At 53.8% G+C, this 13,823-nt stretch overlaps 1 protein-coding gene across 1 annotated transcript in view; it reads right to left on the bottom strand.

Annotated features, from left to right (window-relative positions):
- Positions 1-13,823, bottom strand: part of mtmr10 (myotubularin related protein 10) — a 902,395-nt gene that overhangs the window by 239,738 nt on the left and 648,834 nt on the right. The window lies entirely within an intron of this gene.

The raw sequence follows: 13,823 nt of genomic DNA, 5'->3' as shown, positions 1-13,823 counted from the left end.
GTTTTTTTTTAGCTTGCACCCCAGTATGAACATTGACTTCCCTAACTCCAATCTTTGCTTTCCCTCTCTCTCCATCCCTCCCCCTTCCCAGTTCTCCTCCCTGTCTGACCGTCTCCGACTACATTTTATCTCTGTTTGCTTTGTTGTCACCTTCTCCCAGCGAACACTGATCTATTCTACATCTCCCTTGATCTCCATCCCCTTTGCCCTGTTTTCACACCTTACACTTCCTTATCTATGTATCTCTCTCTCTCTCTCTCTCTCCCATGACATCAGTCTGAAGAAGGGTCTCGGCCCGAAACGTCACCCATTCCTTCTCTCCAGAGATGCTGCCTGTCCCGCTGAGTCACTCCAGTTTCAGCCACAATCTGTCATCTGGTTTTTGTGCTGGCACCTCTGTTACTGAGGAGGGAGTGTTGGTGGACAAGGCCATTGTTACCTCAGTGTCGTCTGCCAGGACCAGGGCCTTGTGTTCTGGGCAGGGTCTTGCCTGATCTTTGTTTCAGGACCTGTCTGATGCAGTAAAGGCCAAGCTGTTATTGTCCACAGACACAAAAATCTGGAGTAACTCAGCGGGACAGGCAGCATCTCTGGATGAGAAAGGTCTCGACCAGAAACGTCACCCATTCCTTCTCTCCAGACCCGCTGAGTTACTCCAGCTTTTCGTGTCTATCTTCTGTGGTGGTTGGACCAAGTTGCGGCTGATTCCCAATCCCGCTGACCGCACTGACCGCACTGACCTCACACACTGACCGCACTGGCCGCACTGGCCGCACTGACCACACTGACCTCACACACTGACCGCACTGACCTCACACACTGACCGCACTGACCACACTGACCTCACACACTGACCGCACTGACCACACTGGCCGCACTGACCACACTGGCCGCACTGACCACACTGACCACACTGACCGCACTGACCACACTGGCCGCACTGACCACACTGGCCACACTGGCCGCACACACTGACCGCACTGACCACACTGGCCGCACTGACCACACTGGCCGCACTGACCACACTGACCCCACTGACCGCACTGACCACACTGGCCGCACTGACCACACTGGCCACACTGGCCGCACACACTGACCGCACTGACCACACTGGCCGCACTGACACTGCACTGGCCGCACTGACACCGCACTGACCGCACTGACCGCACTGACACCGCACTGGCCGCACTGACACCGCACTGGCCACACTGACCACACTGACCGCACTGACCACACTGACCGCACTGACCGCACTGGCCGCACTGACCACACTGGCCGCACTGACCACACTGACCTCACTGACCACACTGGCCGCACTGACCACACTGACCGCACTGACCGCACTGACCGCACACACTGACCCCACTGACTGTACTGACCGCGCACACTGACCGCACTGACCACACTGACCGCACTGACCACACTGGCCGCACACACTGACCGCACTGACCACACTGGCCGCACACACTGACCGCACTGGCCGCACTGGCCGCACTGACCACACTGACCTCACACACTGACCGCACTGACCTCACACACTGACCGCACTGACCACACTGACCTCACACACTGACCGCACTGACCACACTGGCCGCACTGACCACACTGGCCGCACTGACCACACTGACCCCACTGACCGCACTGACCACACTGGCCGCACTGACCACACTGGCCACACTGGCCGCACACACTGACCGCACTGACCACACTGGCCGCACTGACCACACTGACCCCACTGACCGCACTGACCACACTGGCCGCACTGACCACACTGGCCACACTGGCCGCACACACTGACCGCACTGACCACACTGGCCGCACTGACCACACTGGCCGCACTGACCACACTGGCCGCACTGACCACACTGACCCCACTGACCACACTGGCCGCACTGACCACACTGACCGCACTGACCGCACTGACCGCACACACTGACCCCACTGACTACTGACCGCGCACACTGACCGCACTGACCACACTGACCGCACTGACCACACTGGCCGCACACACTGACCGCACTGACCACACTGGCCACACACACTGACCGCACTGGCCGCACACACTGACCACACTGACCCCACTGACCGCACTGACCGCACACACTGACCGCACTGACCGCACTGACCGCACACACTGGCCGCACTGACCACACTGGCCGCACTGGCCGCACACACTGATCGCACTGGCCGCACTGGCCGCACACACTGACCGCACTGACCACACTGACCGCACTGACCGCACTGACCCCACTGACCGCACTGACCACACTGGCCGCACACACTGACCGCACTGACCACACTGGCCGCACTGGCCGCACACACTGACCACACTGGCCGCACTGGCCGCACTGGCCGCACTGACCACACTGGCCGCACTGGCCGCACTGACCACACTGGCCGCACACACTGACCGCACTGACCACACTGACCGCACTGACCACACTGGCCGCACACACTGACCGCACTGGCCGCACACACTGACCGCACTGGCCGCACTGGCCGCACACACTGACCGAACTGACCACACTGGCCGCACACACTGACCGCACTGGCCGCACACACTGACCGCACTGACCACACTGGCCGCACTGGCCGCACTGACCGCACTGGCCGCACTGGCCGCACACACTGACCGCACTGACCACACTGGCCGCACTGGCCGCACTGACCACATTGGCCGCACACACTGACCGCACTGACCACACTGACCGCACTGACCACACTGGCCGCACACACTGACCGCACTGACCACACTGACCGCACTGACCGCACTGACCGCACTGACCGCACACACTGGCCGCACTGACCACACTGGCCGCACTGGCCGCACACACTGATCGCACTGGCCGCACTGGCCGCACACACTGACCGCACTGACCACACTGACCGCACTGACCACACTGACCCCACTGACCGCACTGACCACACTGGCCGCACACACTGACCGCACTGACCACACTGGCCGCACTGGCCGCACACACTGACCACACTGGCCGCACTGGCCGCACTGGCCGCACTGACCACACTGGCCGCACTGGCCGCACTGACCACACTGGCCGCACACACTGACCGCACTGACCACACTGACCGCACTGACCACACTGGCCGCACACACTGACCGCACTGGCCGCACTGGCCGCACACACTGACCGCACTGGCCGCACTGGCCGCACACACTGACCGCACTGACCACACTGGCCGCACACACTGACCGCACTGGCCGCACTGGCCGCACACACTGACCGCACTGACCACACTGGCCGCACTGGCCGCACTGACCGCACTGGCCGCACTGGCCGCACACACTGACCGCACTGACCACACTGGCCGCACTGGCCGCACTGACCACATTGGCCGCACACACTGACCACACTGACCGCACTGACCACACTGGCCGCACACACTGACCGCACTGACCACACTGGCCGCACTGACCACATTGGCCGCACACACTGACCACACTGACCGCACTGACCACACTGACCACACACACTGACCGCACTGGCCGCACTGACCACACTGACCGCACTGACCACACTTCATGGACACTGGCAGCACGCTGGTGCAGCGGGTAAAGCTGCTGCCTCACAGCGCCAGAGACCCGGGTTCCATCCTGACTACGGGTGCTGTCTGTACGTAGTTTGCACGTTCTCCCTGTGACCGTGTGGGTTTTCTCCGGGTGCTCGGGTTTCCTCCCAAAGACACGCAGGTTTGCAGGTTATTTAGCTTCTGTAAATTGTCCCCCAGAGTGTAGGATAGGTTGGTGCGGACTCGATGGGCAGAACAGCCTGTGTCCACACTGTATCTTTAAACTAAACTTGCAAACTCCACATAGACAGTTAGGATTGCATGCAGGTCACTGGCGCTGTGAGGCAGCAACTCTACCGCTGCACCACTGAAGGCAATTCCTCTGTTGTATCTGCATCTACATCCCTAGTTCAGTTTAGTTTATTGTCCCGTGTACCGAGGTACAGTGAAAAGTTTCTGTTGCGTGCTAACCAGTCAGTGGAAAGACAATACATGATTACAATCGAGCCGTCCACAGTGTACAGATACAGGATAAAGGGAATAATGTTTAGTGCAAGGTCAAGCCAGTAAGATCCGATCACGGATAGTATGAGTGTCTCCAATGAGGTAGATGGGAGGTCAGGACCACCCTCTCGTTGTGGTGGGATGGTTCAGCTGCCAGATCTACTGCGTGTGAATGGTTCTCTCTCACACAGACGCCACTGGTTCAGTGTGATGCCTTGACTGCACAAGCTGCGGAGAATGTTTGATCAGCCCATTAACCAGTGGCCTTATCTCAACATCGGCACTCTGATATACTGCCATTCAGTTCATCGGCAAATAGACATAATGGCCGCGCTTGCAACATCGCTCACCACCTTGCAGAACATCCCTCCCTCCGTACCAGAGTGTCACAATCCCTGATTAAACCAGCTGCGAAGATAGACACACAAGGCTGGAGTAACTCAGCGGGACAGGCAGCATCTCTGGAGCAAAGGAATGGGTGACGTTTCGGGTCGAGACCCTTCTTCACACTGGTTAGGGATAAGGGAAAGGAGAGATATAGACGGTGATGTGGAGAGATAAAGAATGAATGAAAAGATAACGAGTATAAAGGAACCAGGCCACTGTTACTGTTTGTTGGGTGGCTCAGTCTTGCCTGGAGGTCAGATATTTGCCGCTGGATGGCTCCAACTGTGTGTCGGCCTGTCTCTTGTTCCGTGATTGGTTGTCTTTGCTTGTTGGACCGCTTCCATCCTCAGCCCATCTCACACCATCCATCTTTGTCCAACCGTCTGTCTAGCACCTGTATCCACCTATCACTCACCAGCTTTCACTGCCCCTCCTTCTCTTCCAGCTTTCGTCACCCCCCCACACCCCCCCCCACCCCATCCCGCCCCTCCCAACCCTCCCACCACCGGCCTCTACAATCAGTCTGCAGGGTCCCAACCTGAAACATCACCTCTCCATGTTCTCCAGAGGAGCTGCCTGACCTGTCGAGTTACGCCAGCACTCTGTGTCTTTATTTTGCCGATGTAAAAGACTCAGAAACTCCACTATGGCATGTATCTGCTGCCACCATCTCTCCTGCCAGCGTGTTCCAGGCACCCACCACACTCGGTGAAATCACTTGCCCCACACATCTCCTTTTAACTTCCCCCCCTCTCACCTTCGCCCCATGCCCATTAGTCTGTAATATTTCCACGCTGGCCTCCGGGTCTACACTGCCCACACCTTTCATCATTCTAGACACTTCTATCATGAGTTACTGTGATTATTTCCTCGCCCATGCGGACTAGCTACAGAGATTATACCAGCTGTCAGAGGTAGCGTGCTGCAGGTGATGGCAAATGGTAGATGCACCAGGACTTGCAGAAACTCTTTGCTAAGACACTGCTTCAGAGATAATTCTGATAAATAAACGCTGCTCGTGTAGGAGATAACATCCGTGGGGAGGTCGGGAAGATGAGAGGAACGGAGAACAGACTCAAGGGTGGACACAGAGTGCTGGAGTAAGTCGACAGGTCAGGCAGCTTTCTGGAGAACATGGATAGGTGACATTTCAGGTTGGGACCCTTCACACTGATTGTAGGGGTGGGTGGGGGTTTATAGAGTCTATATGTATTTATATAGACATAGTCATGCAGCATGGAAACAGGCCCTTCAGCCCAACATGCCCCTGCCGACCAAGCTGCCCTATCCATACTAGTCCCACCTGCCCGAGTTAGGCCCATATCCCTCCAAACCTGTCCTACACTTGTCCACAGTCTTTTAAATGTTGTTATTGTACCTGCATCAATTCCCTCGTCTGGCAGCTCGCTCCATGCAACCACCATGCTTCATTTAGTTTGGGCAGCTTACACCCAACTTCAAGTAGCCCTTGCTACCCCCCCTCTATCCCCTCCCCTTCCCAGTTCTCCCACCAGTCCCACTGTCTCCCACTACATTCTATCTTTGTCCCGCCCACTCCCCTGTCCCCGAAACGGCACCCGTTCCTTCTCTCCAGAGATGCTGTGCCTGTCCCGCTGAGTTACTCCAGCATTCCGTGTCTACCTCCCCCACCCTAGTTCTCCGGCCAGTCTGACTGTCCCTAGTTACATTTTATCTCAGTACGCCTCATTCTCACCTTCCCCGAGCTAACAATGACGTATTCTTCATTTCTCTTGAACACTCATCCCTTTTGGTGACTCGTTTTCACGCCTTGCCCTTCCTCATCTCTGTGTTTCCCTCTCCCGTGAAGAAGGGTCTCGACCCGAAATGTCACCCATGCCTTCTCTCCAGAGATGCTGCCTGTCCCGCTGAGTTACTCCAGCTTCCTTTGTCCATCTTTGGTGCTTTGTTTATCAAAGGTTGAGGAGCAGCGGAGAGATCAAAGGATATGAATATATTCAGTGTGGCTGGTGGATACAGACTATAGTTCTCAGCCTTGTAGCACCTCAGTTTAGGAGACAATGTCCAGTGTGCACTATAGGGTAGAGATGAATCGGACAGTCTTCTTCTTCGAGTCCGTTGCAATCTCAGATGTCGTTCTGCCAGTACCTGGCGCAGGTCACAGCTGGTCGGGTCGGTTCAGCCAGGTCCTGGGGGCTCCAGTAGGTGGGACATTGTCTGTACTGCTCCACAGCTGCATGTGTCTTCTGCCTTGTAGTTCCATGCTTCCATAAGTACTTTGCACCTCCCCTGCTCCACTCGTAATCTGTTGAGGGTCTTCCAGGTTGGCCATGGGAGGTCGTGCCCGCTGGCGAGGCATTCAGTCGGAGTGATTCCTCTCTCCATCCGGTCGTGGGCTCGTGTGTTGAGCTGGTTCCATTCATCTTTCCAGATGTTGGTCCTTGCTGTTTCTTTGGTTGTCTGGAGAGGTGGGACTGTCTGCAAGAAACTGGCTCTGGATTTCAGTCGGGGTGGAGGTGCTGTGTGTCCGTGCAGGGGGTGCCTGGTATCGACCTCCTGTGCTCTCCGCTCGTCTTGGGCGACGATGGATCGTCTGATATGGGGGGTCAGTGTCCTGACCAGAGGTTGGACAAACATGGGTTGATTTTCCCAGGCATGTCACGGGTTGCGTGGAGACCTGATAGACCAACATATAATGATGTGAGTCACACGTGGGGCGGAACGATCAGAATACCAAGGTTAGAAATGTTAATGTGAGTGGGCACAGTTTAAAGTACGTGAGCAGGTCAGATGGTGCTGGGTGGGTGTCTGGAACATGCTGCCAGGGGTGGTGGTGGAGGCACAGATACCCATGTACCCATACTCAGTATTTGTGCAATGACATTAAAGTTGAATTGAATTGAATGCAGTCATGTTTAGAGGAGAATAGATGGAATGAATCACTTTCAGATAGAAGAGAATAATTTGGCATAATGTTCGGCACAGACTCAGTGGGCTGAAGGGCCTGATGCTAGGCTGTACTGGACTGTTTTATGACTGCCACTGCTGATGTCCTTGAATGGAACCAAGGGATGTGGGGAGAAAGCAGGAACGGGGAACTGATTGTGGATGATCAGCCATGATCATATTGAATGGGGGTGCTGGCTCGAAGGGCCGAATGGACTACTCCTGCACCTATTGTCTGTGTTTCTCGGTGCTATTTTCCCAGTCTCATTATATCCAGCTCTGCCCTCCCTTCATCGCAACTGCCTTTGTTTCAGTTCAGGACGTTAGTTGCGGCAGCGAGACTTTGAACTTCAAACTGGCTCCAATCGACTGCTGCGATCAGTCATCCCTGAGGGATCCGTCACTGTGAGATCATTAAGTGTTGCAGTGTCTCAACTCCACCAGGCCTTCTCCTTGGCACTCAAGGTTATGCAGGCAGTAGCGGAGACAGATTTAAAATCCTTTGAAAGTGCAGAAAGAGAGGAACTATTGCCAAGGGTGTAGGTACACAAAAATGCTGGAGAAACTCAGTGGGTGCAGCAGCATCTATGGAGCGAAGGAAATAGGTGACGTTTCGGGCCAAAACCCTTCTTCAGACTCCTATTGCCAAGGGTGTATTGGGTGATGAAGGGGGGAGACTCCAGAGAGACTATGGAATGAATTCATTATTTAATACTTTATTGTCTCAAGCTAAGGGGGGCACAGTGGCGCAGTGGTAGAGTTGCTGCCTCACAGCTCTTGCAGATCCTGATCCCGGTCACGGGTGCTGTCTGTACGGAGTTTGCACGTTCTCCCCGTGACCTTGAGGGTTTTCTCCAAGATCTTTGGTTTCTTTCTACACTCCAAAGACGTGCAGGTTTTGTAGGTTAATTGTAGGTGTATGTGTAAATTGTCCCTAGTGTGTGTAGGATGTGCAGGGATCGCTGGTCGGTGTAGACTCGATGGGCCGAAGGGCCTGTTTCCGTGCTGTATCTCTAAACTAAACTAAACTCAAGTCAGACTAAAATTCCTTGCTTGCACACACAAGGTATGGAAATAGTCACCACATACAGGGCATGGAGAGAGACTGCCCAGCCCATCCCCGCCATCTAAGGCTGAGGAGCTCAGCAATGCTTGGCTTGAGTCTAGTTTAGAGATACAGCGCGGAAACAGGCCCTTCGGCCCACCGGGTCCGTGCCGACCAGCGATCCCCGCACACTAACACTCTCCTACACACACTAGGGACAATTTTACATTTACACCAAGCCAATTAACCTACAAACCTGCACGTCTTTGGAGTGAGGGAGGAAACCGAAAATCTCGGCGAAAACCCATGCTGGTCACGGGGAGAACGTGCAAACTCCGTTCAGACAGCGCCCGTAGTCGGGATCGAACCCGGGTCTCTGGCGCTGTGAGGCAGCAACTCTACCGCTGCACCACCGTGCCGGGCTGAGAGGTTTTAATTATCATATGTGCCTGCAACAGACCAATGACATTATTTCATTCTGCAGCTTAACAAGCCTGTAAATACAACATAGAGAGATCAATAAATCAATAACAGTTGCACTAGGTCCATAACCAAAGTCCACAGCGCAACCAAAGACACCGTCCACTGGTCAGTGTCGTGCAGTGTCCAAGAGTCTGATGGTTTTTGGGAAGAAGCTGTTCTTGAACCTGGTTTTCAGGCTCCTGTACCTTCTTCCCGATGGTAGCAGCAAGATGAGAGCGTGGCCAGGATGGTGTGGGTCTCTGATGATGCTGGCTGCCTTTTTGAGGCAGCCACTCCTGTAGATCTCTTCGATGGTGGGGAGGTCAGTACTGTGATGGACCTTCGATGGTGGGGAGTTTGATTAGCTACCCAGGCGGTGTTGCGAAGGGCCAGTGTGCTCTTTACTGTAAACCTGTAGAAGACCAAGTAAGGCAAGAAACAAACTCTAACTACGTCTAGAGCGGGTGTAAATGCAATGACAATCAGTTCATTACGCAGCAGAGGACATATCTTACCTCAATATAATCATGGTTGCATTCTTCACACAGCACCGACTGCTCCACTAACAGAGCCTCCATCATATCCCCAAGCACGTCACGCCCGTACAAGCTGTGAATCACAGATAATACCAAAATGCCACGTGAATGCATTAACATTTCAACCTTACCTACTCCATCTCCATCCTTGTGACCTGAATCCTGATTTGGTTTGTTTTACAGCGGCCATATATCTGGCGTACACGGTCTGATGAGTTATGGGGGGGGGGGGGGGCAGGGTGGGGTGGGGTGAGTTAGGACATGCAAGAGTGAGTTCCCCCTTTGGGTCTGTGTGGGGGTAAGAGGGTCACACAGATCGGCCAAAGTTGCCCGTGTCAAACACGATACCAGGTTAAACTGATCTAATCTGCCTCTACATGTTACGCTGCAGAGGGGGTGTGAGGAAGACCTCTTCACCCAGAGGGTATTGGACATCTGGTACATGCTGCCACAAGGAGCAGTGGACATTTAGTACCTCTGGAGCCACTTAGACGACGGGCCAAGTGTAGGAAGGAACTGCAGATGCTGGTTTACACCGAAGATAGACACAAAGTGCTGGAGTAACTCAGCGGGACAGGCAGCATCTCTGGAGAGAAGGAATGGGTGACGTTTTGGGTTGAGACCCTTAGAAGTGTCTTGACCCGAAACGTCAACCATTCCTTCTCTCCAGAGATGCTGCCTGTCCCGCTGAGTTACTCCAGCACTTTGTGTCTATCTTCGGTGTAAACCAGCATCTGCAGTTCCTTCCTACACAAGTGTGTGTTGATGTTGGGATTGTGGAGATTGTAACTGCCAGCTCCTTCGAGGGATTTCCCAGACAGGATTAGTATCTATTGTGCAATGTTGGCAAATTTAATATATAAAAATGTGTTCATCAGATTAGAGTCGCAAATCTTCCGACACTGCCCACTGATCTGGCCTTTCAGCACTCTGTTAAATAAGATTCACCAAATCTTGTTACACAGGATCAAAACCAGAGATAGTGTACACACACGCACGTATACACACGTACACACACACACACACACGTACACACGCACACACGTACACACACACACGTACACGTACACACACACACACACACACACGTACACACACGTACACACACACACGTACACACACACACGTACACACACACGTACACACACACACGTACACACACACACGTACACACACACACGTACACACACACACACACACACACACACGTGCACACACACACACACACACGTACACACACACACACACACGTACACACACGTACACACACACACACACACACACACGTGCACACACACACACACACGTACACACACACACACACACACACACACGTACACAGACACACGTGCACACACTTCATCCCAGGCCCTCCCAAAGGTGGATGAGTAGATGATGGGCCGAATGGCCTAATTCTGCTCCTATCCCTTATGAACATGAACAGCAGCAGCAGCAGGGAGGAATAAGGAAGCTGCTGGCAGTGTGATCAGGGGCATGTTTGCTGTGTTCAATCCATTATCACAAAACAGCATCTTCAGACTCGGTAAATAAATGTGGCGGAGTCTTTGAAGATGTTATGAATTAATCAGCAATGGAGCCTGGAGTTGGAGCAGCCACAAATGTATTCAATCCCGTCGTGCTGTACCAGGCAGGGTTGGTCGGCCTGTTATCTGTGTTTGCTGCTCTCATCCCAATGTTCCCTTAAATCCAATCATTGTGTGAGGAGCAGGAATGCGAGGCAGAGTCTCGTGATCAACACAGATGCCAGGAACAGCCCAGGTTCACTAGACCAGACGCGTAGGAAGGAACTGCAGGTGCTGGTTTAACCCGAAGAAAGACACAAAGTGCTGGAGTAACTCAGCGGGTCAGGCTGCATCTCTGGTGAACATGAACAGGTGCTGTTTCAATTCGGACTGAAGAAGGGTCTCGACTCGAAACGTCACCTATCCATGTTCTCCACAGATGCTGCTTGACCCACTTTCCTCCCACACCAGTGATCAGTGCGTGTGCGGGTCGGGTGCTGAGGGAACGTAGGGACGAGTGTAGATGGGTGGCTGGTGGTCAGCACGGGCTTGTTGGGCCGAGCGGCCTGTGTCCAAACGCACGGCTCTTTATTCTGCGTAATATTTAACGGTGGTGAAGGCACTGCTGACTCAGCAACTGCCAGGGATGTTCATGACTCAGCAACGGCCAGGATTCTGTATCCCAGCAGGACTCCAGCGTTTTGTGTCTATGTTCAGCTTGATCGGCCTCACTGCGGGACTGAGCCGACAATAACGTTAAACCTTCCCTCCCCAGACGTACGTTGCTTAATCCCAGGTCTCGGAGGAGGGGGGGGTTGGATGGGACTGGGAGGGATGGGTAGGATGGATGGGTGGGATGGGTGGGGAGGGGGGGAGAATGGGAAGCAAGGATAGCTGCGGTGTGCAAATTTATCTGCTTGCTGTAACCACCTGTAACTCTGCACTTTGCTGGATATATCCTGAATCACTGGAATTCTGACAAATGTCAGGTTGCAGGAGTCAGTGCAGTGGGGTGGGGAATGAGCTTGTAGACCTGACTCCAGGAGCGGTGATCTTGCTGAGGTTTACAGTCATGTTACACGTGATCCAAAGATCAAATAAATACACCTAGTCTTTTACCCAGAGTAGGGGAACTGAGAGGCAGATAGGTGAGGGTGGGGGGGGGGGGGGGGGGAAGATTTAATAGGAACCTGAGAGGTAACTTTTTTACACAAAGGGTGGTGGGTGCATGGAACAAGCTGTCCGAGGAGTTGCGGCTGTGACTATCGCAATGTTTAAGAAACATTTGGACAGGTGCATGGATAGGGCAGGTTTAGAGGGATATGGACCAAACGCAGGCAGGTGGGACGTGTAGAAGGGGCATGTTGGTTGGCTGGCATGGGCAGGTTGGGCCGAAGGGCCTGTTTCTGTGCTGTATCACTCTATGACTATAATGACAGCGCTGGGAGCGCGTTTGATGAAAAAGCCATTTTCAGTTTATCACATTGTGAGCTTAGCTCCTCCCTGAAGCGGAGCCATGCTGTGATACAGATCCCTGGCCGTTGCTGAGTCATGAAGATCCCTGGCAGTTGCTGAGTCAGCAGTGCCTTCACCACCGTTAAATATTACGCAGAATAAAGAGCCGTGCGTTCGGACACAGGCCGCTCGGCCCATCAAGCCCGTGCTGACCACCAGCCACCCATCTACACTCGTCCCTACGTTCCCTCGGTACCCGACCCGCACACGAGCTCCAATGGACAGCGATCAACGCACTGATCACTGGTGTGGGAGGGAAGTGGGTCAAGCAGCATCTGTGGAGAACATGGATAGGTGACGTTTTGGGTCGGGGCACCTCCTGTTCTTGCCCCCTCTCCAGGAGGGGTGTGTGGGTCTGGGGTGGTGGGGAATAGAAGGGGGCGACTGCTCTCTGGATGTGGAGAAGAGTGTCTGCACTCTGCGGTGAGGCGTTCCCTGCCGTCTCTTCTTCACAGGCATCGTGTCAAGTCAGTGAAGAAGTCTAATCATCTGAAACCAACCGAAGGGAAGCGATTGTGAAATTCCGAGCTCCAGTGAGCAATTGGGAGGAAGATTTCAGGGAAATATTCAGCTGTGACAATAACGTGCTTTGACATCAGTGTAAAAGAGAATTCTCCTGGTGCTGGTCTTTGTAGAAGTGAAATTGTGATATGATAATCATCTTGCAGAACTAGCACTAACTCCCGCTGTTTCAATGTTCTCTGCACCCAATGGAAGAAAGTGGCATCAATATTTTAGGAACCACGGCAGCCAACCTGTGCACAGAACGATGACTGGGGTGAAAAAGCTCCTTGGTTATGTTGCCTGTGTTCCCGATGCAGCGTGGTTTAGATGGAGTCGATGGTGGGGAGTCTGGCCTGTGTGATGCACTCAACTCTGCAATCCCTTGTGGTTTTGGAAGTTACTAAACCAGCCTGCGATGCTACCTGATGCTTCCATGGGTATCTGTGGAAGTTGGCATAGTCCACACAGACATGCTGCAGGTGGACATCTATGGAGCGAAGGAATAGGTGACGTTTCGGGTCGAGACCCTTCGCTCCATAGATGCTGCCTCACCTGCTGAGTTTCTCCAGCATTTTTGTCTACCTTCGATTTTTCCAGCATCTGCAGTTCTTTCTTAAACATCCTTTGTCGTCTGAGATGTCATTGAGCGTTCTTGCCGATCGCTTCAACGTGGTAGTTCCAGGACAAACTGTTGGGGACATTTACGCTTCGATACCTGAAGCTCTCGATGATCTGCAGCATTGATGCTGACAGGTGTGGAGATGGACTCGTGGCTTGGGACGGTCCAAACACAGAGCGTGGGTGGAAGAGATCTGCTCCTGGATCCAAGGGAGGATAAAGGCGAGTGGGGTGAGGAACGAGGATCCCTCTACAATGGGATGTAGTTGAGGCAAA

This window comes from Amblyraja radiata, chromosome X (genome assembly GCF_010909765.2).
Source record: "Amblyraja radiata isolate CabotCenter1 chromosome X, sAmbRad1.1.pri, whole genome shotgun sequence".
In the NCBI taxonomy this organism is placed as follows: Eukaryota; Metazoa; Chordata; class Chondrichthyes; order Rajiformes; family Rajidae; genus Amblyraja; species Amblyraja radiata.
The sequence above is the reverse complement of the archived record's forward strand: the minus strand, read 5'-3'. Positions and strand labels throughout refer to the sequence as shown.